We start from the raw sequence: 20,379 nt of genomic DNA, 5'->3' as shown, positions 1-20,379 counted from the left end.
GCCCAGCTTCATGGAGACGGTTGCGAATGGTCCTCGCCGATACCCCAGGAGCAACAGTGTCCCTAATTTGCTGGGAAGTGGCGGTGCGGTCCCCTACGGCACTGCGTAGGATCCTACGGTCTTGGCGTGCATCCGTGCGTCGCTGCGGTCCGGTCCCAGGTCGACGGGCACGTGCACCTTCCGCCGACCACTGGCGACAACATCGATGTACTGTGGAGACCTCACGCCCCACGTGTTGAGCAATTCGGCGGTACGTCCACCCGGCCTCCCGCATGCCCACTATACGCCCTCGCTCAAAGTCCGTCAACTGCACATACGGTTCACGTCCACGCTGTCGCGGCATGCTACCAGTGTTAAAGACTGCGATGGAGCTCCGTATGCCACGGCAAACTGGCTGATACTGACGGCGGCGGTGCACAAATGCTGCGCAGCTAGCGCCATTCGACGGCCAACACCGCGGTTCCTGGTGTGTCCGCTGTGCCGCGCGTGTGATCATTGCTTGTACAGCCCTCTCGCAGTGTCCGGAGCAAGTATGGTGGGTCTGACACACCGGTGTCAATATGTTCTTTTTTCCATTTCCAGGAGTGTATTACCGCATATCGTACGTACTTCGAGGCAGCCGATGTCCGTACGAGTGTTATCGCGGTATAAGTTAATTAAAAGTCTCATGCTAGCTCACAATATTTAAAGCCACCCCAACCAAAATCAGAAAATATAATTATAAAAATAAAAATATATAATTATCTCGTGATAAGTGCACACACACATACCGTGATACTTTCTTTAGTCTGTTATTCCTTACAACTATATTTCTCTAAATGAGTTGTTCCCGACTTGAAACACGATAATTTTGGACAGTTTAGCACGGCATGTACCCAATAACTCGCAGCTTTCGTCTACAACCAATATAAATTTATTCCAGACGTCGCCCCGTTTCTTGAATGTACGCACATTGATTTCAGTCCTGCTTCTTACTGCACTTACTCATGATTCATGATTCCAGACACACCTCGAAATGTGCTAGTTATAGACCAGCACGGATAAAGCTACCATTAACGCCTTTTACAATACCTGGGATCCGGTGATGATCCGTCACAATAACTGATGCGGGCAGCCCATCCAGTTAGGCCACGCTCGCCCCACCTCGCATTTTGTCCTCGTTTATTGGGTCATGCAGGACCCTAGTTCACCCCTTTCTACAAGAGAGTGTCCTCTAGGTGCTTTACGATCTCGATAATTTAACTATTTTGTTTGAGACTCCACTAAAGCAAGCGTGAACAGTATTAATGCTCGAAAAAGGTCTACAAGGAACATTTCGAAACGGCCTCTGTCATCTGTGAATGTTGTTTTCTCGACATAGTAACACCATGAGAGGTCACATAATTTTATCACATTTATTGTAATAATATCTGCACTAAGGATTAAGAACCAAGTAACTCTCTGTAAACAAGGGTCGAAACGTTCTGCGAGTCGAGAGATTCCTCGATGGTAGAAATCCGCTACATGGTCACGGAGTCATTAGAGAACCGCTGAACGTACTCATTATCGGAAAATCTGCGATTTCTCCTAATTGGTTCCTCGACTGTCTGGACGTGGTGTCTTATCCTCGATGCCGGCGGCCTTTCTTCCCGATCAACATCACCCACGTCTGCGAGACTTCGTCAGTATGTCGGCACAATTTCACTACAGTTGGACGCGACATTGCATTTGATCTGTACACCACCAGAGTTTCATGACGAATCTGTGGGAAATTTAGACGTATTTCCCAGAAGAATCAGCTTTGGAATACGATTCCAATTGCCGCGTCTCTCCACTCCCACAGTGAAATGCACCTATTACCGTACGGCAGCAGACAGTGCTTAACAGTTGCCTTAGAGTGAGACGACATGCGTGACTTAGTCGACATAAAAGTTTTCTAATTATGGTACCGCGTCACAATGTATAAAACAATTGCTGCTGGAGAAAAACCAACGTTTCGGCTTGCAGCAGCCTTCTTCTGGGTCTGGTGACTTACTTTTTGAAGTCTCCTCGTATATTCTAGAGTTACTGTTTTATTATTTTAAATGTGTAAAGTGTTAAAATTGTCAGACCAAAGCACTGTATTTTATATTATTCATGTTTGTGCTTTTAAGCCTCCACAGCAGCACCACAGCGACTAGGACTAGAACATTCCTTTCTTTCCTTAGTACTAATTTGCCACCTGCGCCCTTAATATTGATACAGGTGTGCCTCTTTTTTATGAATGCCTTAGGTCTTTTTTTCCGACATGTCCGAAAGAATAGACACCACGCATTCATGCAATAAATTAGCCTCGAAGGGCAATAAATCCACAATCTTCTGCTCGGGTACACTGACGTTCGACCTCCAGTGGGAATCTAAAAATAGCCATCATGGAGAACAGGGACAGGGACTACGATAAAGTAACGTTGCGTGGGAGGGTGAGTCGGCTAGGAAGCGTGCCGTGATATTCCGTGCATTTGCGATAAACATTCTGTCAGAGTGGTGCAGTGGTTAACACAGCTTCCTGATACGAGATCACGGGCTCGAGCCCCCCTACCCCTTCAATTTCCATAATATATTTCTCCTTTCTCCAGTAGGAGGTCTCTATCTTCGCTCTAGTCAAGCAAGCTCCTACAACTCTACTTTTCTCCACCAGCCATTCCAACTTTGCCATTCTGCACTTCCTAAGAGTCTCATTTTTTTAAATTTATGTTTCCTCTTTCTCCTGCTTCAGATGCGGCGTTTTAATACACCACTGGCCATTAAAATTGCTACACTAAGAAGAAATGCAGATGATGAACGAGTATTCATTGGACAAATATATTATACTAGAACTGAAATGTGATTACATTTTCACGCAATTTGGGTGCATAGATCCTGAGAAATCACTACCCAGAACAACCACCTCTGGCCGTAATAACGGCCTTGATACGTCTGGGCATTGAGTCAAACAGAGCTTGGATGGCGTGTACAGGTACAGCTGCCCATGCAGATTCAACGAGGTACTACAGTTCATCATGACTAGTGACTAGCGTATTGCGACGAGCCAGTTGCTTGGCCACCATTGACCAGGCGTTTTCAATTTGTGAGAGATCTGGAGAATGTGCTGGCCAGGGCAGCAGTCGAACATTTTCTGTATCCAGAAAGGCCCGTACAGCACCTGCAACATGTGGTCGTGCATTATCCTGCTGAAATGTAGGGTTTCGCAGGGATCGAATGAAGGGTAGAGCCACGGGTCGTAACACATCTGAAATGTAACGTCCACTGTTCAAAGTGCCGTCAATGTGAACAAGAGGTGACAGAGACGTGTAACCAATGGCAACCTGTACCATCACGCCGGGTGATACGCCAGTATGGCGATGACGAATACACGATTCCAATGTGAGTTCACCGCGATGTCGCCAAACACGGATGCGACCATCATGATGCTGTAAACAGAACCTGAATTCATCCGAAAAATGACGTTTTGCCATTCGTGCACCCAGGTTCGTCGTTGAGTACACCATCGCAGTGCTCCTGTCTGTGATGCAGCGTCAAGGGCATCAGCAGCCACGGTCTCCGAACTGATAGTCCATGCTGCTGAAAACGTCGTCGAACTGTTCGTGCAGATGGTTGTTGTCTAGCAATCGTCCCCATCTGTTGACTCAGGGATCGAGACGTGGCTACACGATCCGTTACAGCCATCTCGACTGCTAGTGATACGAGGCCGTTGGGATCCAGCACGGCGTTCCGTATTAACATCCTGAACCCACCGATTCCATATTCTGCTAACAGTTATTGGATCTCGATCAACGCGAGCAGCAATGTCGCGATACGATAAACCGCAATCGCGATGGGCTACAATCCGACGTTTATCAAAGTCGGAAACGTGATGGTACGCATTTCTCCTCCTTACACGAGGCATCACAACAAGGTTTCACCAGACAACGCCGGTCAACTGCTGTTTGTGCGTGAGAAATCGGTTGGAAACTTTCCTCATGTCAGCACGTTGTAGGTGTCGCCAACGGCGCAAACCTTGTGTGAATGCTCTGAAAAGCTAATCATTTGCCTATCACAGCATCTTCTTCCTGTCGGTTAAATTTCGCGTCTGTAGCACGTCATCTTCGTGGTGTAGAAATTTTAATGGCCAGTAGTGTATGTTATTCTTTCGTCAGTTCAATCGTCTATGTGGATTGGCTACTGTAGGATGTCATTTCTCGATTTGTAAACCGTCTCATGGCAGTGGTTTGCACAACTGAATGAATTGTTGTAACAGAAGTGATCAATTATCTGATCGACCTGTCGAGATTTGAAGATGGAGCAGAGGAAACAGTTTTTTTTAAACAAAGGACACAGTATCTACAGTAAAAACATTTATTTTCGTAGGAATTGCTTTCCAGCAAGTTTTAACCATCCTCAGACTACGGTGGTAGGCAGTGGCGGTAAATGGAGCGGGTGTTTATACGGTAGAGACTGTGTCCATTTTTAGAGCATTTTTTGCCAAACCGCTGTTTTCCAAGAGAAATGTTGCGTGGTTGCCAGGTATCCCCATTTATGCGGGAGCGTTTACCTGGCTAAAACCTAACTGCCGACTATACCTTACCAGTACACGCAAAACTCCTGATTACTCCGAAATGGATAGCATTTCATATGGTCTTTCCATAAAGCTAGTGTTCAATTAAAAATGGATTCGTGCAATCTAAAAAAAACTGACTTCTAGCAGAGAAGTAAGTGGCCAAACCTACACGCAACTCACTCATCGAACTAAATCGCATTAAGAAGCTACGCAGAAACCAGTCAAAACAAAAGGTTGTTGCTATTGTGTATTTTAAATTTCGGTTTAATTTATACAAACGGATTCATCGTCCGAAAGCGGAACTAATTAAGTTCCGTTGCCTGAAAATGGTGAAGAGTGGAACTGGAAACCAAGTTAATAACGTTATAACGGTCACTATGCTCTGTTCCGAATTTTTGCGTGTTCACGGAGGCGAAACTGACGTTAAAAGAACAGCAACCACAGTAGTACAGAGTAGTAATCGAAAACTCAGATGGAAGTAAGCTCTTATGGAAGTACAGTAGTCTACAATAAAAACTGATAGCGAAAACATCGTTTGTGTTTCACTCAATTAAACATAGTCATAACTATGTGTATGAAGAGCGCTCAAGAAGTTTCTTCTTGCAGTTGTTTCTAGATTTAAAAGTATCTGAAAAATATTGATGTTGAGGTTCAAAGGCAAAGGAAATAATTTTAACGCTCAGTCCGTATTCAAATGGCGAAAAGTTAAGTTTTTTCATTTTTCTATTTCTTCGGATCCGATCAATAAAGAGCACATTATTTCCATTCAAATGACGTTCTTTTTCTCGGAAAAGCAATAACAGAGACGTAGGACATAAACAAATGAAATATTAACTTACTAAAACTCCCCAACATTGACATCCCCATACAAATTGAAAATAAAAACAAATAAAAAAAACCAAAGAAATCTAATGTCTCTGACTCCCTCCATTCAAATTACCCATTTCCCCGAATCATCACGCACCAGACACAGAAAAACACGCACTGACGTCAACAACAAACAAATATAAAACTGTATTCAGATGCCTCATCGTATACAAGAGACCACCGAAAACCACACAGTGTCAGTTATCTCAACACTACAAACACTAAACACACAGTAAAAGTGAAGTATCGACGTTGAATGTGTTCGCAGCGGCCGAAAATCGTAGATCCTGGTGTACATACGACAAGGTAGAATTCCGGGACCACACATATAATAATGTCTCAAATATATCTTCAGTATAAAGAAACGAAAGTTGTTTCTTACCTAACGGTAAGAGAATCACGAAAAAGCTGTAATGTAGTAACGTACCTGGAAATCTAAAAATCAAATAAAAATAATCACGATTGCGGTTCTGGTTTTTTATTTGCTAGCAACCGATTTCGGCCCTTTCCTCAGACTATCTTCAGATGTTGCCCCGCCATTTGTAGCTGTCAGTGGTGAGAACAGCAGAAGTAAGTTTCTCACTTAAACGAAAACATTTGCAGAAAAAACTTAGCTGAAAAACGAAATCAAATTGGTTTGTGCTAGGAAGACTACACTTAATAGCGAGTTACTTTCATTTAGTAACAACGCTACAGTCATTATGCAAGTAGGCTGTTTAGGTTTGTATGTTGGTAACGCCACGAAGCGCTCTGTATGAAAATCACTGACTGTGCTGCGTGCAGTCCGTGGCTGGTTTGCATTGTTGGAATATTCGCTATTGTGGTGTTGGACAGTTGGATGTGAACAGCGCGTGGGGAGAGAGATGGCAGAATTTTGAGAGCGGACGATCTGGACCTGTGTGCATCAGAAAGAGTAAATTTGTAATACTGGATATCATATACATATATATATATATATATACATATATATATATATATATATATATATATATATATGATGACTTTTGAACATTGTTAAGGTAAATACATTGTTTGTTCTCTGTCAAAATCTTTCATTTGCTAACTATGCCTATCAGTAGTTAGTGCCTTCAGTAGTTAGAATCTTTTATTTAGCTGCCAGTATTGGCGCTCGCTGTATTGCAGTAGTTCGAGTAACGAAGATTTTTGTGAGGTAAGTGATTCATGAAAGGTATAGGTTATTGTTAGTCAGGGCCATTCTTTTGTAGGGATTATTGAAAGTCAGATTGCGTTGCGCTTAAAATATTGTGTGTATCAAAGTAAAAAGAGAAATGCCTGAGTACGTTCAGTTCTGCTCACTCGTTTGAAAATCAAATAACGTAATAGGTTTATCAGCACAGTAATTCATTAATTTTTCTAAGGGGATGTTTCAATTATTAGCACGATACAGAAAATTGAACAAAGTACAACAAGAAGTTTAAACTATATACAAAGCAAACATATAGAAAACATTAAACCCTCACTGGTAAACACAGCACAAAGTATAATTACTACACACCCTATCCAATACTAATAAACCTCACAGATACAGAATTAACAGAGAAAGAAACAGTTGTAAGCCGTCCGGAGATTACCTGCAGCAGCAACGTCTAAGGACCCTCCCATTGACATTCCAGCAGGATTCTCCTTTCTTTCCAGCAATGTTCCTTGGGTGCAGAACGGGACAGAGGAACGTATACAACGTTGAGGGCTTGTCTCTTTGGCTGTATGGGTTGCCAGAAATTCAGATAGATGGTGTACCATTAAGACCGTTCGTAAGCGCTTCTTGCTTACCAACGCATTAGATTTATGCACAAAATCGTAGCGTTCTTGTCTTGCAAGTTGATATTCCTGTTGCTATGGTTTATTTATCGATTGTCATGTTTTATTTGTAGTTCACCGTCGCTATTTGAGTTTACATATTGTCGTCATCTCGTCATTTGGAGGTAGTGAATGGAGCTGCGGACGCTAGAAAATGGAGAGCCAAGGGGAGAAATCAGAAAAGTTCCGACATCTTCTTCCTTTTGAGTTCAGTAGAGGAGTGACGGCAGCGCAGTCAGCCAGCAACATTTGTACCGAGTATGGAGTTAATGCCATTAGTGACTCTCCACGTTCAGAACGAGCTTCGGGGTTTGATGAGGAACGTTTAAACGCATTGTCCACAACGATCCACCCCAGTTTACTCGAGAACTGTCAAATGCGATGAACTGTGAGCATTCCACCATCGTGCAACATTTGCGTACGATGACAAGTTCACAAAAATCAGCAGGTGGCCATTGTGCATCTCTGCTTCTTCGTCATCAAATGGCTCGTGAGCAACACCGACAATTCCTATAGTGTATCGTTACTGGTGACGAGAAATGGTGTCTGTATGCTGGCATAAGGAAATGAAGCGAATGGTTGAGCTCAACAAAAATAGCAACTCCGCGTACGAAGACCTGCGCGCATCTCCAAAGATAATATTATGCATATTGTCGCACAGTGATGGACAGTGTTGTACTACGAATTGCTGACATTTATTGTCAACAACTGAGAGGCGTTACAGACGCGATCCAAGAACAACCACCCGGAAGACTGCTTCTCCACGCTAACGTCCGCCCGCATTCTGCTACATTGGCAAAAGACACTATGCAGGAGTTGGGTTGGGGAGTCATTCTGCACCCACCTTATTCACCTGATCTCGTCGCTCAGATTTTCATGTTTTCCGTCCTTTATTGGACAACCTTTCTTTCCGAATTTAGCTAGTAATTTAATTGTTTTTGCCGGCCAGTGTGGTCGAGCGGTTCTAGGCGCTACAGTCTGGAAGCGCGTGACCGCTACGGTCGCAGATTCGAATCCTGCCTCGGGCATGGATGTGTGTGATGTCCTTAGGTTAGTTAGGTTTAAGTAGTTCTAAGTTCTAGGGGACTGATGACCTCAGTGGTTAAGTCCCATAGTGCTCAGAGCCATTTGAACCATTTTTAATTGTTTTTGTTGTATATTCTATAGTATTTACGTGCATTACTGTCAGATAGACCTGATAAATTGAAGGTTTCAGCTTTTATTTACGTCTGAATAAGAAAAGCGAAGTTTCTGTTTAGGACAGTTTCGCGTGTTCGCAAACGTTTGTTTACATTCTTGCCTGACGTTAATACGCGGGATTATCAATTAAGTCAGTGTACAATATTTAGTATTTACGTTTATTAGTGTCATTTAGACTCGATACATTGAAGGTAGTTGTTTTCATACGTTTTATTAGGTCATTTTTCGCGTCTACGTAAAAGTTTGTTTACATTTTAAATACGAGTGTTAATCAGTTGAAGTTAGTGTACAATTCTCAGTATTAACGTTTGTTAGTGTCATTTAGACTCGATACGTTGATGGTAGCAGTTTTTATAGTTTTATTAGGTCATTTTCACGTGTACGTAAACGTTTGTTTACATTATAAATAGGAAGGTTAATCAGCAGGTGTAGCTTACCGTAGGTTACTGTTTAATTCTTTCATAACATTCACTAGATAGCCCCTAGCAGTTTACTGTAGGTCCCTGTTTATTTTTCTTTAGTATTTGATATGGTTGGGAGCAGGATACAGGGGCTGCTGGAGTGGAAGGCTGAGCAACAAATTGAGGATAGAATATAAAATTTAATTTATTACGCAAGAAAATTCATGCAAAGTACTGGTAACGGCACATTGACATATAACTTGTTCAATTTAAATGTATATCAGCTGATTTAACATGAATCATCAACAAGTTATCTTAATCAAACAATCTGCAAATATGAGATTTAAACCTTTCACAAAATTTTAATGCTTGTAAAATGTTGTTACGAAACACGGAAAATGACCAAACTTGTCACTGTATTTAAGCCTTACAGGAAATAATATCACAGACGTATAACAATATCTGCCCACTACAGCAATGTCTTACTTAACCTTGTGTGCCACAATGATTCACAGAACCAACTCATATAGTTAAATGATAAATATTACCCACAATGGCGCTTGCGTTATAATCCTACGTAGCACACCGATTTACCAAGACAATGCAATTAATGCCAAGTACAGTCTGGTCCAGAATAACGAGTGCCCTACCGCTGACTAAACTACTCAGAATCAGTAATGAACTGTTTTACAAGGCAAGCACATTCAGTTCAGACAAGTTAACAAGACAGTGCCTCGATTTGAATTTTAACACAGAAATTCATCAATGGTCGGTCATAGGCCAGACGGTGATTCGAAAAGGATTGATAACAAGTTGCCGCATTAAACCCCTGGCGTGCGAGAGATGTGTGGGCCAGAAACCCCGTTGCAACAGGAGCGGTTAACAACAGAACCCACAGAACTCTTTCCAAAACCACACCGTGAAATGATGTGAAAGGGGTTTCCAAAACAGTTTAACACTCAACAGTAGTGAGTAAGAGAAAAGGACAAAAAAAAACGCACACGGCTCTTACAATTAGCCTTGAATTATTCCTAGCTGTGGCTAAGATTGAATTAATTTTAATCCAACAGGTAAATAGTGGTGTCACAGTACACTTAAACTTTACTTGACTAGCGTGACCCGTAACTGACATAAGTTCAGTAACAAACTGAAAGGCAATTTAAAGACACTCAAGTAAGGGTATTGTGAAACCCTTCATCAACAATTTAAGCAAACACGCCCACATAGGCACTCCAGTTCATACATAAATCAACCAGGGCACAAGTCAGTATGTCGACACGCAACGTGGGAACACTCACTGGTCAGCTGCGCAAGCCAGAATACGACGGGAAGAAGTCTCGCTGTAACTCCACCAGATGAAGATGCACCAAACTAACAGCTCACCTTTAGCAATATTAATCCAAATGCCGCTTATAAGGTAATGGCCAAAATAACACCAGCCAGTAGCCACAGCGTGAGGAAGGTTTAACTCGTAAACAGAACGAACGACAGAGAGTCACTGCAGCGCCTCCAGTTCCGCTGCTTGGCCGGCCCCAATGCAACTTACCGACGCGACTTCCGCGATCTTCCGGCGTCGCTCTGCCCAGGCCCGCTCGTCTCACTCTCTCCCTCTACCTGCCCGAGACTCCCTTTCGACATCCCGAACGGAATCCCAGAGGGCGCACCAACTGGCGCACCGCAAAGCGAATCGAAAGAGATTGAACACACTACACCGGAACAACCAAATCGCGGGAGCACACGGCACAGTATTCACTAGATAGCCCCTAGTAGGAAAAAAAGCACCAGACCTAGCTTCTACCATACATTCATATTATTTTTCATTGTTCAGTGTCCTTTCTGCCAACTACAGTGTAGCTGTTAACCTTGCGTTGCAGTAGATTTCCTTAAGTTTGTTACAGTAAATTACTTATTAGCTAGATGGATAGGGACTGTGTCTGTTGTGTGCCGATGCAGGAGGAGTTGGCCACAGTCCAAACGCAGCTGGAAGCTTTGTTGGTCACAGTCATCTAGCTCCAAAGTGAGCCTGCAAGCCCACTCTCACCTCAGTGTGGGTGGCGGACTGTGTAGAGCTCTTGAGCCTCAAGGCGAAGGCTGCATGAGGGACGAGGGACGCAGGTTCCTGCCAAATCCCATGCACTTTGATGATACATTCAGTGCGCTATCTGATGCTAGGGGCGGGGGGGGGGAGGGGGGGGGAGGCTGAGCCGGATCAGAATGCACCTTCTGCCAGGATAGTGGTCACTCCTTCAGCAAGGTCCGGACAGGCACGTGGGGGTAGGGTTTTTTAGTTATTGGGAGCTCCAATGTTAGGCGAGTCATGGAGCCTCTCAGGAAAATAGCGGCTGGGGCGGGGAAGAAGTCCAACGTTCACTCGGTGTGCTTGCCGGGGGGCCTTGTCAGGCGGCTATTCCGGCGAGGCTCTTCCGGCGGCTATCGAGCGTGCGGGGTGCAGTCGGCACCAACGATTGTTGCACATGTCGGCACCAACGATGCCAGTCGTCGGGGTTCCGAGGAAATCCTTGGGTCCTTTCAACGGCTGGCTCAATTAGCGAAGGCGGCCTCCATCTCTCGAGGAGTGGAAGCCAAGCTGACGATTTGCAGCATTGTATCCAGGGTGGACCGGGGTCCTCTGGTTTGGAATCGAGTGGAGAATCTAAACCGGAGGCTACGTCGACTCTGTGAAGAAAATGGTTGTAGATTCCTCGACCTACGCTATGGGGTAGAAGGTTGTAGGGGTGCACTACACACAGGAAGCAGCTACATGGGTAGCACAGTACTTGTAGCGTGCACATGGTTTTTTTTTTCAGATTAGGTTCCTCCCCATTGGAAACAAATCGTTAGCCTGAAAAATTACCAGTTCATGACAGTGATGTGGGTGCGCCAACTGTAAAAATTGTTAGTTCTCCTAAACAGGTCAATCCAAAGGTTTTAAATATTTCAAATCTCATGTTAGTAAATTGCCGAAGTGTCTGGAGCAAGATCTCCGAGTTACTCTCCGAAATAAACAGTAGTAATGCCAATATTGTATTAGATACCGAAAGATGGTTGGGACCAGACATAAATAGCAGTGAAATTTTGAACTCGGATTGGACAATGTTTAGGAAGGATAAGACTGATGCAATAGAAGGTGGTGTGTTCATTGCAGTTAAAAGCTGTTTAAATGCAGTTGAGATCGATACTGGGTCGGACTGTGAAATAGTCTGGATAATGCTGTCAATCACACAAGGAGTGGCCATTGTATTATGATGTTTTTATAGACCACCAGTATCCGTAAGAAACGTCGCAGAATGCTTCAGGGAACGTCTTGAGTACATAGGAAATAAATATCCAAATTATCCATTAGTTATAGGTGGAGACTTTAATCTGGCGTCCAGTGACTGGGAAAATTACACGCTTATCACAGGGGGCAGAAGCAAAGACTCGTTGAAGTTATTATAGGAGCGCTCTCAACATACAATCTTGAGCAATTGGTTAGAAAACCAACTCGAGATGGGAACATATTAGATATCTTGGCGTCAAACATACCTGGTCTTTTTGAGGAAATTAATCTAGAGAAAGACATTAACGACCATAATGTCGTTGTGGCTTCTATGTCAGTGGAAGCTGCAAAAAAACCAAAGAAACAGCGTAGAGTTTTCTTGTTTGGAAAAGCAAATAAAAGTGTCATTAATGAATATCTTCATAGTCATCTCCAAGCATTCACCGCGGGACACAAAGATATTGAGCATCTTTGGTCGGAATTTAAAAACATTGTCCACCACGTGTTAGAGAAATATGTGCCTAGCAAAAATATAGGGGAGAGAGGATCCACCTTGGTTCAACAAACATATTAGGAAGTTGCTGAGAAAACAGAGAATTTTGCACAGTCGTTTTAAACGTAGTCTCTGCCCCGCTGGCAAACAGAAATTATGCGAAATGAAAGCAGCTGTCGAAAGGTCAATGAGAGATTCTTTTAATGAATTTGAGAGCAATATTTTATCTGCAGATTCTAAAAATAACCCCAAAAAATTTTGGTCGTATGTGCAATCTATAATCGCTACAAATAATTCAACACCTTCTCTTGCTGACATTACGGGTAATGTAACGGATGAGGATAAACGGAAGGCCGAAATTCTAAACCTAGCTTTCAAAAACTCGTTTACGGTAGAGGACTGCAGCACCATTCCCCCTTTCAATTACCGAACAAACGCATGGGTGGCTGACATAGTGTTTAGTTATCTGGAATTGTAAAACAGTTAAGATCCTTAGACGCAGGGAAGGCACCTGGCCCAGACGTTATCCCCGTAAGACTTAATGTTGACTGTACTACAATTACAGCACCATTCTTATCCATCATCTGTCATGCGGAAAATTCCACGGGACTGGAAGAAGGCCCAAGTCATAGCAATCTATAAAAACGGAAGAAAATCGGATGCACGTAGTTACCGGCCAATCTCACTGGCATCTATTTGTTGTAGAATCATGGAACAGACTTTGTGTTCAGACATAATGACCTTTCTAGTCTCTGAGAAGGTCATCTGCAGAAACCAGCACGGTTTTAGGAAACAGTGGTCATGCGAGACACAGCTGGCCCTCTTTGTGCATGATATACAACAGGCTCTAGATACCGGCTCCCAGGTTGATGCCATATCCCTCGACTTTCGAAAGGCGTTCGACTCAGTTCCGCACTGTCGCTTGCTACAAAAAGTGCGCGCTTACGGTCTATCCAATGACATATGCGGTTGAATAGAAAGTTTTCTAACTGACAGAGAGCAGTATGTCGTCCTGTATGGGGAGACTTCAACAGAAACAAGCGTAACTTCAGGTGTGGCCCAGGGCAGCGTAATAGGTCCACTGCTTTTTACGATTCACATAAACGATCTGGTTGACGGTACTGACAGCGACATTAAACTGTTTGCCGATGATGCTGTGGTCTACAGGAAAGTAGTATCACACGAAAGTTGTGAACAAATCAATGAGAATTTGCAAAAAGTAAATACGTGGTGTAATGACTGGTAGTTATCTCTCAATATTAGTACATGTAACCTGCTGCGTATAACAAAGCAAAAATTCCCATTAATATACGAGTACAAAATAAATGGCCAGTCTTTGGAAGCGGTAACATCCGTCAAGTATCTGGGTGTGACTATTCGAAATGAACTCAAATGGACCGATCAGATTGCACAAGTTACGGGTAAGGCGAACTCTAGATTGCGGTTTATTGGTAGAATCCTGAAGGGATGCAGTCCTTCAACAAAGGAAATTAACTTACAATAGTTCAGTTCGTCCAGTCTTAGAGTATTGTCCGTCTGTATGGGCCCGTTACCTGTTGGGCCTGATTCAAGAGATTGAGAAGGTCCAAAGAAGAGCGGCAAGATTCGTGATTGGTACATTTAGCCATCGTGAGACCGTTAAAAATCTTATAGAAAGTATGAAGTGGGACACACTTGCAGATAGACGACGCGCTAAACGAAAGGGGCTGCTCACTAACTTACAAAATCCGACCTTCGCCGAGGATGTAGAGCACATATTATTACCACCAACTTTCATATCGCACAATGATCACCATTCAAAGATGCGGGAAATATAGCTCGTACTGAGGCATTCAGACAGTCGTTTTTCCCTCGCGCGATCCGCGAGTGGAACGGAGGGGGGGAATATGACTTTGGCGCGAATTGTGACCTCCGCCACACACGGCTTGGTGGTTAGAGGTGTATATATGGAGACGTAGACGTAGATTGTAAGTAACCGTTGTAAAATGATTCTTCTATTCACTGTTTATTACCTCCTACAAGAAACTATGATAAAAATATCTTTTGGCACATTCCACAGCCATGACGAACATTCGACTTGGGCTCTGTGGAAGGTACATTAACTTCTCTGTTTTTATTGTAAATATTTATTGTGTATTCTTGTTCTTCTGACATGTTCTGCATCCTGGAGAATCTTCTCACTATGGATCAGTTTAAACGAATAGCATATCTAATCTAATCCGTTAAACCAGGAGCAAGTGTGTGCAGTGCTGAGGACACGGCACGTATCTTACATACGGGACTGACCTCAGCGTACTGAACATGGAGATGGAAAAGAAAGGACAACTCTGGGTTTCCAAGAGTTAGTCATTTTTCAGTAATGCAATCAAGCAATCACGTGCAGTAGTTAACTGTTCGGTAAGTAGCCTGTCATCTAACTCCAGCATTATCTGGCACAAAATTCTGATCTGTTGTCCGACAAGGAATACACGAGGAAGGCTTCAAGAGCGCCTTTTGTCTAACAATACGAATATCACAGGCATGCGATTCAACTAATGACCGTCTCGCAGCACAGGTTAAAGCTAGTAGAGTAGACGCGGGTAGGAGAAAAGACGCACATTTCGTTTTCATACTCTCTGGTATAAGGCAGCATCAGTTCGTTAGTGGCAACTTAGTAGTTGTAGAGGACAGGCGTGCTGCGAATTCTGTAGAAATTGTGAGCATATTCTCAAAATTTAGGACGGAATTTTCTCACCGATTGGCGAAGCTAATTGTTGTCTGCGATTTCACGAACATAGTGCAATACTGTTATACACTGAAGAAACTGTTACAGGCATGCGTATTCAAATACAGAGACATAAACAGGCAGAATACGGGACTGCGGCCAGGAACGTCTTTATATAGGACAACAAGTATCTGGCGCAGTTGTTAGATCGTTACTGCTGCTACAGTGGCAGGTGAATTAGCAGTCTAGTTAAAAGTTGATCAACTCTCTACAGGAAATTGATTTCTTAGGATGGATAGGATGTGTGACTGCTGTGTACGGACGCAGGAGGAGCTGGCCACTGTTCGCGAACAGCTGAACGTGTTGATGGCCCCGGTCAGCCGTCTTCAGGCTGTAGCGGCAGTGGGGAGTCTGGTGCGTCTCATGGTACACCCCAGGTGTTACATGCTTCACCCACTGTCCCTGCTGTCGAGACTTCTTCGCGGTTACCGGGCGCGGTTGGCCCACCCTCTCCCCAAAGGGAGTGGCGGGTTCAGCGTCATTCAAGGCGCACGAGGTGGAGGGTCAATGTGGAGGCTGGCCGTGAGGCATCGCCCGCTCTGCCTGTGAGTGGACATGTGGCCGCTCCTTCAGCAAGGTCCGAGCAGGCACACGGGGAGAGGGGTTTATTAGTGATTGGGAGCTCCAACATTAGGCGGGTGATGGAGCCCCGGAGCCGGTTTGGAGCCGAGTGGAAGGCTTAAACCAGAGGCTCAGACAATTCTGCGGAGATATGGGGTGCAAATTTTTCGACCTCCGCTATCGGGTGGAGAAATGTAGGGTCCCCCTGAATAGGTCAGGCGTGCACTACACGCAGGAAGCGGCTACAAGGGTAGCGGAGTATGTGTGGAGTGCACATGTGGGTTTTTTAGGTTAGAGGGTTCCATCCCTAGGCCCGACAAGACGCCTCCTGAGACGCGGCAAGGTAGGAGTAGGCAAAATGCAACAGGGAATAATAATATTAATGTGCTAATAGTAAACTGTAAGAGCGTCTATAGAAAGGTCCCAGAACTGCTCTCATTAATAAACGGTCAGAATGCCCACATAGTACTAGGGACAGGAAGTTGGCTGAAACCAGATGTAAACAGTAATGAAATTCTAAACTCAGATTGGAATGTATACCGCAGAGACAGGCTGGACAGTGAAGGGGGAGACGTGTTTATAGCAATAAGAAGTGCAATAGTATCGAAGGAAATTGATGGAGATCCGAAATGTGAAATAATTTGGGTGAAGGTCACGGTTAAAGCAGGCTCAGACATGGTAATTGGATGTCCCTATAGGCCCCCTGGCTCAGCAGCTGTTGTGGCTGAGCACCTCAAGGATAATTTGGAAAATATTTCGAGTAGATTTCCTCACCATGTTATAGTTCTGGATGGAGATTTTAATTTGCCGGATATATACTGGGAGACTCAAACGTTCATAACGGGTGGCAGGGACAAAAAATCCAGTGAAACTTTTTAAAGTGCTTTATCTGAAATCTACCTTGAGCAGTTAAACAGAGAACCGACTCGTGGCGATAACGTATTAGACCTTCTGTTGACAAACAGACCCGAACTATTTGAAACAGTTAACGCAGAACAGGGAATCAGCGATCATAAAGCGGTTACTGCATCGATGATTTCAGCCGTAAATAGAAACATTAAAAAAGGTAGGAAGATTTTTCTGTTTAGCAAAAGTGACAAAAAGCAGATTTCAGAGTGCCTGACGGCTCAACACAAAAGTTTTGTCTCAAGTACAGATAGTGTTGAGGATCAGTGGACAAAATTCAAAACCATCGTACAATATGCGTTAGATGAGTATGTGCCAAACAAGATCGTAAGAGATGGAAAAGAGCCACGGTGGTACAACAACCGAGTTAGAAATCTGCTGCGGAAGCAAAGGGAACCTCACAGCAAACATAAACATAGCCAAAACCTTGCAGACAAACAAAAATTACGTGAAGAGAAATGTAGCGTGAGGACGGCTATGCGAGAGGCGTTCAATGAATTCGAAAGTAAAGTTCTATGTAATGACTTGGCAGAAAATCCTAAGAAATTTTGGTCTTATGTCAAAGCGGTAGGTGGATCAAAACAAAATGTCCACACACTCTGTGACCAAAATGGTACTGAAACAGAGAATGACAGACTAAAGGCCAAAATACTGTCTTTTTCCCAAGCTGTTTCACAGAGGAAGACTGCACTGTAGTTCCTTCTCTAGATTGTCGCACAGATGACAAAATGGTGGATATCGAAATAGACGACAGAGGGATAGAGAAACAATTAAAATTGCTCAAAAGGGGAAAGGCCGCTGGACCTGATGTGATACCAGTTCGATTTTACACTGAGTACGTGAAGGAACTTGCCCCCCTTCTTGCAGCGGTGTACCGTAGGTCTCTAGAAGGACATAGCGTTCCAAAGGATAGGAAAAGGGCATAGGTCATCCCCGTTTTCAAGAAGGGACGTCGAACAGATGTGCAGAACTATAGACCTATATCTCTAACGTCAATCAGTTGTAGAATTTTGGAACACGCATTATGTTCGAGTATAATGACTTTTCTGGAGACTAGAAATCTACTCTGTAGGAATCAGCATGGGTTTCGAAAAAGACGATCGTGTGAAACCCAGCTCGCGCTATTCGTCCACGAGACTCAGAGGGCCATAGACACGGGTTCCCAGGTAGATGCCGTGTTTCTTGACTTCCGCAAGGCGCTCGATACAGTTCCCCACAGTCGTTTAATCAACAAAGTAAGAGCATATGGACTATCAGACCAATTGCGTGATTTGATTGAAGAGTTCCTAGATAATAGAACGCAGCAGGTCATTCTCAATGGAGAGAAGTCTTCCGAAGTGAGATTGATTTCAGGTGTGCCGCAGGGGAGTGTCGTAGGACTGTTGCTATTCACAATATATATAAATGACCTTGTGGATGACATCGGAAGTTCACTGAGGTTTTTTGCGGATGATACTGTGGTATATCGAGAGGTTGTAACAATGGAAAATTGTACTGAAATGCAGGAGGATCTGCTGCGAATTCACGCATGGTACAGGGAACGGCAATTGAATCTCAATGTAGACGTAATGTGCTGCGAATACATAGAAAGAAAGATGTCTTATCATTTAGCTAAAATATAGCAGGTCAGCAACTGGAAGCAGTTAATTCCATAAATTATCTGGTAGTACGCAATAGGAGTGATTTAAAATGGAATGATCATATAAAGTTGATCGTCGGTAAAGCAGATGTCAGACTGAGATTCATTGGAAGAATCCTAAGGAAATGCAATCCGAAAACAAAGGATGTAGGTTACACCACGCTTGTTCGCCCACTGCTTGAATACTGCTCAGAACTGTGGGATCCGTACCAGATAGGGTTGATAGAAGAGATAGAGAAGATCAAACGGAGAGCAGCGCGCTTCGTTACAGGATCATTTAGTAATCACGAAAGCGTTACGGAGATGATAGATAAATTCCAGTGGAAGACTGTGCAGGAGAGACGCTCAGTAGCTCGGTACGGGCTTTTGTTGAAGTTTCGAGAACATACCTTCACCGAGGAGTCAAGCAGTATATTGCTCCCTCCTGCGTATATCTCGCGAAGACACCGTGAGGATAAAATCAGAGAGATTAGAGCCCACACAGAGGCATACCGACAATCCTTCTTTCCACGAACAATACGAGACTGAAATAGAAGGGAGAACCGATAGAGGTACTCAAGGTACCCTCTGCCACACACCGTCAGGTGGCTTGCGGAGTATAGATGTAGACGTAAATGTAGAGGAAGCGGTGAAGTGATTTTCCCGTACGACCATTTTGCGAGTGTACTGGGATCAGCAGGAATCTTGTAAAACATCAAATCTCCGACATCGCTGCGGCCGGAGAAAGATCCTACAAGAACGGCACCAACGACGATGGTGATGATGTTCGGTTTTTGGGGCGCTCAACTGCTCGGTCATCAGCGCCCTCACGAAGCCCCAATTTTTACACAGTCAAATTTTTCACGCAATCAAATCGAGCCACTCTCACGAATAATGATGATGATGAAATGATGAGGACAACACAAACACCCAGTCCCAGGGCAAGAAAATCTCCAACCCGGCCTCGAATCGAACCCAGGACCACGTGATCCAGAGACAGCAACGCTAGCCACTAGATCACGAGCTGCGGACGCACCAAGGACTATTGAAGAGAGTCCCTCAAGATAAGAGAAGTGCAACCCTTCTGCAAATTGCTGCAGATTTCAATGCTGGGCCATCAGCAAGTGTCAGCGTGCGAACCATTCAACGAAACATCATCGATAAGGGCTTTCGGAGCCTTGATGACTGCACCACAAATCTTTACGCTTCGCCTGGACCCGTAAACACCGACAGTGGTCTCTTGATGACTGAAAACAAGTTGCCTGGTAGGAGCGGATTGACGTGTACGGGTATGGAGACACCCTCATGAGTCCATGGGCCCTGCATATCAGAAGGCACTGTTCAAGCTGGTGGAGACTCTGTAATGATGTAGGTCGTGTGCAGTTAGAGTGATGTGGAAGCCCTGATACGTCTAGTTATATCTGGCCTTCCGCAAGGTGGTGTCATAGGCCCTCTGCTGTTCCCGATTTACATAAATGATCTAGGTGATAATCTGAGCAGCCCCCTTAGATTGTTTGCAGATGACGCTGTAATTTACCGTCTATTAAACTCATCAGACGGTCAATTCCAGTTACAAAATGATCTAGAGAGTATTTCTGAATGGTGCGAAATGTGTCAATTGGCATTAAACAAAGAAAAGTGCGAGGTCATCCACATGGGTACTAAAAGAATTTCCGATAAATTTTGGTTATACGATAAATCGCACAAATCTAAGGTCTGTCATTTCGACTAAATACATAGGAATTACAATTACGAGCAACTTAAGTTGGAAAGACTACATAGATAACAATGTGAGGAAGGCGAAACAAAGACTGCGCTTTGTTGGCAGAACACTTAGAAGATGCGACAAACCCACTAAAGAGACAGCCTACATTACACTTGTCCGTCCCCTGCTGGAATATTGCTGCGCAGTGTTGGATCTTTACCAGGAAGGATCG

This window comes from Schistocerca nitens, chromosome 1 (genome assembly GCF_023898315.1).
Source record: "Schistocerca nitens isolate TAMUIC-IGC-003100 chromosome 1, iqSchNite1.1, whole genome shotgun sequence".
NCBI lineage: Eukaryota > Metazoa > Arthropoda > Insecta > Orthoptera > Acrididae > Schistocerca > Schistocerca nitens.
Note: the sequence above shows the minus strand (reverse complement) of the source record.